The sequence below is a fragment of the Lottia gigantea genome (genome assembly GCF_000327385.1).
Source record: "Lottia gigantea unplaced genomic scaffold LOTGIsca_128, whole genome shotgun sequence".
In the NCBI taxonomy this organism is placed as follows: domain Eukaryota; kingdom Metazoa; phylum Mollusca; class Gastropoda; family Lottiidae; genus Lottia; species Lottia gigantea.
Window position 1 is genome coordinate 505,577 of NW_008707390.1, and position 10,598 is coordinate 516,174.

Here is a 10,598-nt window from a genome sequence, read left to right on the forward strand (position 1 = left end):
GTACCTGGGTAAGGTATCTGGGTAAAAGAGTAAGGTGAGTACCTGGGAAAGACAGTAAGTTAAGTACCTGGGTAAGGTTTCTGGATAAGGCACTTAAAAGAGTGAATACCATGGTAAGTATCGTTTTAAGAAAATAAGTACTGTACCACGATGAGTAAGTACCAACAAATATAATAAAGCGGGTACCACAATGTGTTCAAACGAAAGATAGTGTGGAAGGATAGTGGAAAGTACCAACCGACATAGGGTAATGAGTGCCACGCTGAGTATCCTAGTTTGAAAGTTTGGTAGGACTCGCAACAAAGGTATAAGGAAAGAGATAATTGCAACTAACTTTATATCAAAGTTAATTATGAAACACATTTCGGATTTACAAATTGAAGTAAATCAGTGTAATTTTGTTTCTAAGTACTTTTTTTTAAAGAAAAGTAAATTGACGTAAGCTTGACCTTGAGAATACATCAATTAGTGTAGTAATTCTTTTCAATTACATCAATTAATCTACAAACGTCTGTACCTCCAAAATGAGGCGGATCTTCAAATCTAAGTTCATGATTCTGCCGTGTTGTGCATTTACAGACATGGATAGGGCAAAAAAGCATTCTAAATGTATCCTTTTTCAACAATTTAAAGTAAATTTATTAGTATATATCCATTTATTTACTACAGTAGAGGTTCAGTACTGATTTTAAAGCACTGAGCATCCAGTAGTAACCGTGTTAAGGATCCGCCATTATATGAGACGTATATCCGGTTCGATATAATTAAAATATTACTGTTCTTTTATTTGCCTTGACTCAAAACATGTTTTTAGTTTGAATGTTTGTTTGTTGACCTAAATTCCTGGAGATTATATTTTTTTTATTGAATAATGATATAAACCATGCAACATTCCTGATTAATACACTTGTACCCGATATAAGCTCATCTTTCATACATAATTACTGCGTGCAATTAGAGTTCAACCTTACCGAGTCTCACTCGATACTACAGAAAATACCAACTGAAAAGTTGTCTTATGAAATTATTTGAATGATAAGATGTAACAAGTATTCAAACATTTAGAATTCTATTAAAACCAATGCAAGAATCAAAAGAGCACTGATGTAAAATACAAGAGCTAACAGAGCTCAGAGAAAAAGGTCAATACAAGACCAAATAGAGCTCAGAGAAAAAGGTCAATACAAGACCAAATAGAGCTCAGAGAAAAAGGTCAATACAAGACCAAATAGAGCTCAGAGAAAAAGGTCAATACAAGACCAAATAGAGCTCAAAGAAAAAGGTCAATATTAGATCAAATAAAGCCCAGAGACAAAGATCAAATACAGCTCAAAATTTTACAAGACCAAGAAGTCTATAGGATATGCTTTTTAGATTAAGAGGGCTTGTTGACAATGTTTTTACCCTAAAATAACGAATGTGGAGCTTTTGAAGTTTTCCAAAGTTGTATAAATTGTAGTTTTTATGATCTTATCATTAAGTACATCATATCAATATAAATGTTGCTTTGAAGAAAATGAATCAGGGATAGTCTTAACAGAGTATAATACTCAAACCAGAATACCACTTCCGCACATTATGATAATCATCTTAGTCATAGCCCGACCACTACGCTCCCCTTCTCACTGGGGCTTTATGATATTATGAAGTATCACAGAATATTAATCATTCCTCTAACCACAGACCAGACTTTGGGTCTCTTGACTTAAATTTATGTTAATCATAACATTGTGTTTTCAATGTTTATTTTCCTGGCGATCAAATCTGAGACTTCCCCATCGATGTCCCAAATCTAAGAAACACAATCACCCTTTGTGTCGATTTTAAACTCATTCTTCGTCAAACTTGTAGTGACCAATGAAAACAGACTTTACAAACCTTTCCTGAATGACTTTATACAACTATTTTCAGATATTTAAAGTAAGTGATCTGTTATTGAAAGGTGTATATATATGCCCATGAGATATGTCTTTATCTTACAAACTAGACAAACATCAAGAGAGTCGTATCCAACTCGTAAGCAGAATGTAACACGATGGCAGCGAGTCACCATTGATCTCGCATGTAGTAATGAACAAATGATTATGTCGTTTTCATGCACTCATGCAAGGTTTACTGAAAGTACTCTTGTTGTAATATTATTTTAGCCAGTTGAATGAAATAGATTAATTTACAACTGAATAACATGCAATTGATTTTCAAAACTTGAACTTGAGTAGTCTATTTTGGTCAGAATGCCAGACAACATATAGATGTGTTTCAACGTTCAAAAGTTGTATAATAAATCATTAAATGTACTTTTATAAATGTCAGTTTAAAAGCATTTCATTCATAAAAATGTGTCGATTTTTTTTAAAAATAGTTCAATTTTTATCAGATGATAGAGGGCGTTGTATATATTAACAGTTGTAGAGATAATATACTATAAATTATGATATCTATAAATCAACTTCGCTGTTTCGTTCTGTCATTCAAATCACTAAGAACCAGTAATATTAACTCCAAACCTACAACTACAAAGAAATAACACATATTTTATGATATTGGACATAATGAAGAGGAGGTTATTGACTCGGTTTATTTGATGTTTTTATCGTGTATGTATTTTGAAGTAGATACAACTGTTGTTTTATGTTTTACTGATTAAAGCACCTATTAATATTGAATATTGGTCACCAATATAAGTGATAATCGATCATATAAAAATATGTCAATGGAACTGACCCACTAAATAAGCCCTACTGACATCCTTTTGAATTTCATGTTTGTTCATAATTGCTTCCTTATACAATATATGACTTATTTGATGACTATGAAAATGTTTGTTTGATAGTGTGATTGTCCTATCATTTGTCTTGACAGTGTATATACCCTTGTCAATCGAAAGTAACCAGCCGCATTTTTTTTCCCGACAGCTGATCCATGTAATGATTTGACATTCTCTCATTAATCAGGTCGAAGGTCCTTTACTTTGGACATGGACTGTTTGTTCCAAGCCAAGTATCACAGGTGACAATGACAGCACTTCATGAAATGGACACTATATTCCTAAAGCCAATTGAAGAATATCGTCAGAAAACAAGGCCAAGCTGTATCAGTAACATCAGTTGAAGAACATCGTCAGAAAACGAGACCAAGCTGTATCAACTGAAGAATATCGTCAGAAAACAAGACCAAGCTGTATCAGTTGAAGAACATCGTCAGAAAACGAGACCAAGCTGTATCAGTTGAAGAACATCGTCAGAAAACAAGGCCAAGCTGTATCAGTTGAAGAACATCGTCAGAAAACAAGGCCAAGCTGTATCAGTTGAAGAACATCGTCAGACAACGAGGCCAAGCTGTATCAGTTGAAGAACATCGTCAGAAAACGAGACCAAGCTGTATCAATTAAAGAACATCGTCAGAAAACGAGACCAAGCTGTATCAATTGAAGAACATCGTCAGAAAACAAGACCAAGCTGTATCAATTGAAAAATGTCGTTAGAAAACGAATCCAAGCTGTATTAATTGATGAATAATCATCAGAAAAACAATGCCAAGCTGTATCAATTGAAGAATAATCGTCAGAAAATATGACCAAGTTGAATCAAGCCAATACTAGTCTCACATATAGTTTAAGATTGATAAGTACAAAAAGCCAAAACATGCTTTAGATTAAGACGAAGTTTCGATGTAGGTAACCCAAACAAACCATTTTATTGAATAAAGTTTAATTATTTCAAGTATACATGTTCTATCTGGTACATGTCTGGTGTGTAATTTCCAGACACCTTCCGTTGAGAGCTGATAAGACATAGTTCTCCTTGCTTTAGACATAATAATATAAAATGTTTCCTGCAGAAGAGGTTGGAGTTAACATATATTTAAAGGTATTCTTATACCGTACAGGAATTAAATATCTGTATTTAATACTATAAGGAGTACCGTGTAAGTCATCCATGTACAAACTTTGTTACTTAGATATTACTTTAAGTACGACTTTCTCGATGTTGAATTAATTCCTGTGCAGTGATTATTAAGACTTCCAGTGGATTTATGTAATGAATGCAGAATATATCATTTGCTGCCACTTACTGATGTCCGCTACCAACTGGTAATCAGCAGCACAGCTTCCTGGTAACAGTCTCGCACCAAATTCAACATGGCTTCTTTTATCGGTGAGAACAGATTGTGTTCAGAACATTTGGCATATTATCAAATAAAATACTGAGTTGTCATCGAATTTACAATGAGTCTGTACTATCTCAAACCTTTTTAATTAAGTGGACTAATTTAATAGTCTCTTTCAATCGGACTTTCATCGGCTTTCCTCACTCACTCGACTTCTAACTTGAGACCAGTGTTATCGAGGCTACCAATTAACTAAAAGTAATGATTATTTATGTAAGGTCAGAGCCGTTACTACATCAAGGAAAATGAGGCAAATGCCTCATGCAGAATTTGACAAACAATATATTTTGTTTAGAAAATTAAAAATACAAAAATGATATCGGCTTAATATATTGATTATTGGATGTCTACAGTAAAAGTGGTCACTATTAGCCCCATAGAAAAAAGACACTAGTTACGATCCCGGAGGTTCAGGTAACTACATAAACTTCTTAAGTTGTAAAAGACAGTGAAATACATCTATGGTAGCATTTTGATATTATTTTCTTCTAATAATCCTTTTCAGCACCTTTTCAGACCATCATTCATATACCTTCCACCTTCAAGACGTATACTACCCCACTACGTTCCTTGATCTAAAGGTTTACTAATGCATAATTCGTCATTTCCTCCTTACCGTTGTTTTTAGTTTCTCTAAAAGTAAAAATACAAGCCGTCGGTTCAAGAATAGAATAGAATCATAGAATCCTTCTCCACACTTTGTAGCCATGTCTAAACGTGTAACCAGCTGCCCTATTCACAAGTGGGTAGGGGTAGTGGTTAAATTAAAGAGATTATTCCCAATGCATAAATGACAATTAGTCATTAGTGTTTGATACCTGCCTATCTGTATGATTAATTTATGTTTATAATATGTCTATCTTGCACATTTTTATGAAGGTTATTATGTCAAAGGGAGATAATTTGACAAGAACAATGTCTGGTATGTTAGCAGTGTCTGGAAATCTGGTAGCATTCGTAATTGAAAGTTAAATTACAATATGAAACACGAGATAACTACTTCAATTTACAGGTGCGATGTTTTCAAACTCTCTCTTGGCACAAGTTGTGACATTTTACCTTTTAACTGGATTCAAGATAGCTAGAATACGAGGTCTACACTCTTTGAACTATGATGTAACTATAGTTTTATCAGTACCGACAACAAAAGGAATCGTCTTTTAGGTATAAGATACCTTTACCTGTTGCAGAAAATAACCCTAGACAATCTGAAGTAATACCATGATTTTTCTGTCATTTCAAGTATATTTCTGGTACACTAAGAACATTTGAAAGGTACGTTCTTTGGTACATCTTGATAACCAAAATCATAGGATTAGTAGGCACTGTTCAGGTGTATTAGTAGGCACAGTTCAGGTGTATTAGTAGGCACAGTTAAGGTGTATTAGTAGGCACAGCTCAGGTGTATTGGTAGGCACAGCCCAGGTGTATTAGTAGGCACAGTTCAGGTGTATTGGTAGGCACAGTTCAGATGTATTGGTAGGCACAGTTCAGGTGTATTGCTAGGCACAGCTCAGGTGTATTGGTAAGCACAGCTCAGGTGTATTGGTAAGCACAGCCCCGGTGTATTAGTAAGCAAAGTTCAGGTGTATTAGTAAGCAAAGTTCAGGTGTATTAGTAAGCAAAGCTCTGGGGTATTAGTCAGAACAGCTCTGAGACTTTTCCGAAATATATATTGGCTTTGAAGGCAGAAACTCTTGGGGTTGTTCACACAAAAGATAATTTACCTATAACACTAGACGCATAACCAGCATCTGGAGATTGAGATTGATTTGTAATAACTAAACAAAGCACACCAGTACCATTTGCATTCTCTTTGATTTTCAGTGAAATATTTGGAATGTTGATGTCCAAGATCAAAGGGATTTGAAATTGAATTGGTGTAATATTGTATATAGATAATAGTAGTTATCCATGGTAGACTAAACTATTAGTTCATTACACTAACTTTCATTAGACTTTAGATTTACGCTACAACATGGTGGTGGATGACCTTTCGTGGTATAGAAACAGAGCGAGGACATAGTCACCGATTCTTTACATCGACAGGATAATGCCGGATCTCTTTTAATTGGGATTAAATGGTAGAAACCATATTCTCAAACGGAACATTGCTTTATGGAATTCCATTTCTACGTTTTGTCATAGAAGGTTTTTTGTATCGCCCAATATTAACAGATCGTCCTCTGTAAATCAACATCCTTTATACCGATCTTCTGGACTACAACCTGTTCATATATAAAAAAAAAATTAAAAAAACTGGGAGATAATTATATGAGTTTTCTACAGCAAGATATTATGTTGAATACACTGATATCGAGCAAAAAAAACAGACAAGCCTATATCACTTTAGCCAATGCACTTAACCTTATTTTCCTATCGTGCAATGACGTCTTCTGTATCAACTTCTGCACCTATTGTCTGAAAGAGGCCCACTCTTATACAGCTCCTGCAAGTCTATCTATTTAGTTAAAGGATGGCATTTTTCAGTCTCTGCACTGCAAGACCCCAGATCCTGTACAATATTTTTTTATACCCTTTCTTAAATTTTTGCACCTCCAATCCCCAGAGCACCCTTTACGGGTAGGGTCCTCTCTTATCAGATCCGTGTGGAGTGGATTTGTCACCCAATTAAATCTAATCGGTGGGGTAGACAGGTCTGTAATGTCCGGAAACTACGGGATGGGTTCATAACCACTGTTGAGAGTGGCTTGTTTTGATTTTGAGAGAATTAGTTGTGACCTGAATAGTAAAAAGAAAACAGTCCAGTATTTTATCAGTTGATAAATGATCACCTGGTTGGTGTAATTTGTCTTCATGTCCAATCATTTATTCTCCTGTATGGTATGAACGAACGGTCAAACGCTGTGAGGGATTCAGTATCTTTTCCCACTTACTTATTAAGAAATTTGATTTGCCACATGACACAGAGCATCCTGAAGTATTTAGTAGAAATCAATCACTGGATAGTAATATTTTATCAAGCAGATCACAAGTATGGAAGGCTCCAAATTGTTACAGTTAATAAAGTGCATAATATCAACCAATTCATACTTCACATTGACAATAATAATCACCTAGCAAACGAAGCTAAATTTGTGGTCCATTCGTCGGGAAGGGGAGGAACGGTGTATCGAATCCACCCTTTGACAGACAAGTGATAAACAATATAAGTGGTATTAGGCTAATATAGATAAAAGTTAATGATGAAATCTCACCTGTCCCTCCTATATACCACCACAGACAATATAATTCATAGTTTAATGCCTATACTTGATAATAAACCTACTTTATTCATCATGACAATGTGAAATAGTCTGATAAAATGGCGCGAAACAACTAGGGGGTATTCCACTGACGTCATTGTTTCTGAACTGATTTTCTTCAAATTACAAACAAAGTAAACAGTATCCTTGAATCTAAAACCTAATTTACTAACGTGATAATTGATCCAGTGATAAAACTGTTCGGCCTACAACTTAACCGGAAGTATAAGCCTAGATATTTACTGCAATGAGAATGACTACTACGTGATTCAGCTTCTTGATGATGTATATATCTAGTAAAATAAGGGTCTGGGGTAGAGCACCCGATATGTGCATTGAGTTTTCATGACTATGACCACAACCTGTTCCTTATAAGGCTTTCAAATGTCGCAAATGTATACGTTGTTTTTTTTTAACTGATACCTTTACTTTCAATTTATATATATATACAGAGACAATGTGGAACAGTTCCAAACATGTATGTAGGTCAAACAATTAGGTCATGGCACCTGTCAAAAACTCACCTGGAGAAAACCAGCTGTGAAATCTATGGGGGTCATTTTAACAAAATGAGCAATTATCTAACTCTCAACGACCTAATGGCAGTAGTAAATATGATAGAGTAACGTTTATTAGATTCCACTTAGTTCCACTATTAACAAATGTTTTCAGAGAAAAACAGTGTATTTTCTGTACGAGAAACGATTCGATTTTACACTGTTCCTCTTTCAATTGTCGTCTAAATATTTGCCTTTTACCATGTTCCGATATTTTTCGATATCGTGATATGATATCGGATCGGTCGTAACTGGCCAGTAAGTAAAAGAACACATTCTAAACTGCAATGGCAGGTTTGTGTTGGTGAAACGAACGGATGATATTCCTTTATAATCATTATGGATCAATAGTAACTTTACTATACTGCAATAGAACTAGCCCCTGGATTTCATTAAACCTCACATATACCAAAGAATAAGTACTTTATTGGTTCGATGGTAGCAGGAATTTCCTTAAAATTGCACTAAAATAAAGTGCTGAATCTGGCATCTAGTTTGACTGGATTGGTTTTTAAAAGATCATGCACTAAAGGGAGGAGATAAGAGTATATTGATGAAATTATTGAAGATTGTTAATCAGCTACCACCTGTAAATATTAACTTGTTATACCTATAGATATCTTTATACTAAGTAGTTTACTATAGTACTCTAATTTAAAGGTTACTTTCTCAAAAAGAATCTCTCTTTAACATCATAAACATTTATGAAATGCACATGAAAGGAACATAATAATAGGTGCGTTATAGTGTTAAATAAAAAAGAAAAGTAAACGTTAAACTTTAAAGTTCCAGCTTGCAAATATAGTGAACTAAAATTTTTCTTTTCTCACAGAATCTGCGTCAAGCTGTCGAATATATGACGTCACAATATCCATAATTTCATATCATCAAGGTTAGAATTGAGGACGTCATTAATCCTGTATCAACCATTCAATTGAAAAAGAAAATTCATCACAAGAACTAATTCCTTTATTTACAGGTATGAGAAACAAATGATAAGTAAATAGTTTTATTACAACTGAGGTAAATCTATATACCCTATAACATATTATATTATCTAATGAACTCATATACTATTTGATATCTTTTACTGGATTTATGAATTGATTTTTAATTGAAAATCGAAACCATTCAACAAATCTGTACAGGTCAAAAGAGTGCATTTTACAATCGTTATTATCTCGATTTAAGTCTGTATTTATATTCTGGAGGATATAGCGACATATTTAATTTCTACCTTTCAGGTAATCTTGCAACAGCATTGGCGTATTAAGGAAACATTAGGTGAAGGGGCCAAGCAGGAGACACAAAATTTTCCAAGAGGGGCACAGGCCTTTTTTCACTATGTAAAATGATAAAAATTTTGAAAGTGAGGGGGACTAAGGCCGTCCAGCCTCATCTCTGCCTCCGGTCCCCCCTCCCCCAAACTCCTCCTTCTCTTAGAAACGCCACTGTACAGCAATGTGCATTACATTTCATATGGGCTGGTCCATATATGCATAACTATATAATATATATATATAACTATGTTACATGTCGAGTTTCTCGTGGTCTGTGCACCTGAAGATAATTCAATTTACTGTCATTACAGTTTTCAGACTACAATGGATTAACTACCTTCGGCGTAATGAGTTTACATATCAATCCACCCATGCTTCATATTAAACCATTATCTTCTTATTTCCTCAACCAATTTTTGACGAGTGGTGTTTTTGTTTGATTTTTTTTTTCAAGTTTGTTATCATTTTAGTTCCGTGTTCAGTTTATTACTGACGTCAAAGAATTCCAAAGTTCAAGGTTAATGACTTGCGTAAGAAAACGCATTACCTGTACTAAACTGAAAAAATAGTATATGTCATAATAGGATATAGGTCATAGAACGTAAAACGGAATCCGCTGAGACATTTTATAAACGCTGTCTGCATGAATATGATTCCCTTTCAAAATTAGGATTGGTAGAGTGCGTGGTTTTGACATGGATGGAATATTAAAACAAAGTTGATTTTGTCAGGCAGTCGTCATAGTATGACCATTTTAAACAAAAAACAAATTCACCCAGCCTGTTTAGGATGGGACTCCTGTATTTTAAACATAATCAAAATCTTTAATTGCACCTTATGTCAGAAATGTGTCTTGTTTTTCTTATATTCCAACTGTAGGCTGTGAATGAAATGAGCCTTGAAATAAAAACTCGTTATTGTGAAAAAGAAAAATTTATTATGCACAATTCAATCAATAATTACAATCACTAAATACTGATAATTAACCTATAAATGACCAGGCTGTATCGTACTGAAAACACAAAAATAAGAATTTCTATCCACATTCTGATAGTAATTTCTCGTCTCCAATTAAATTCAGGTTAACTATGTTTGCAAAAATGGAAAAGATGTTTTCTCAACTTTATTTAACTTTCTTTTTTACGATCAGAAGATTTCCTTAATTTCAGTAATGTTCAAGGTTATCAATCAATATTCTGATATTAATTCAGATCGCTATCTTTCAGTAAACAGGAAGTGATTTTATCCAAATTGTTGCTAAATAGGCCAATAAGCAATGTCCACTTCCGGTTTAGAAACAATCATGGACATATTCAACTTCCCAG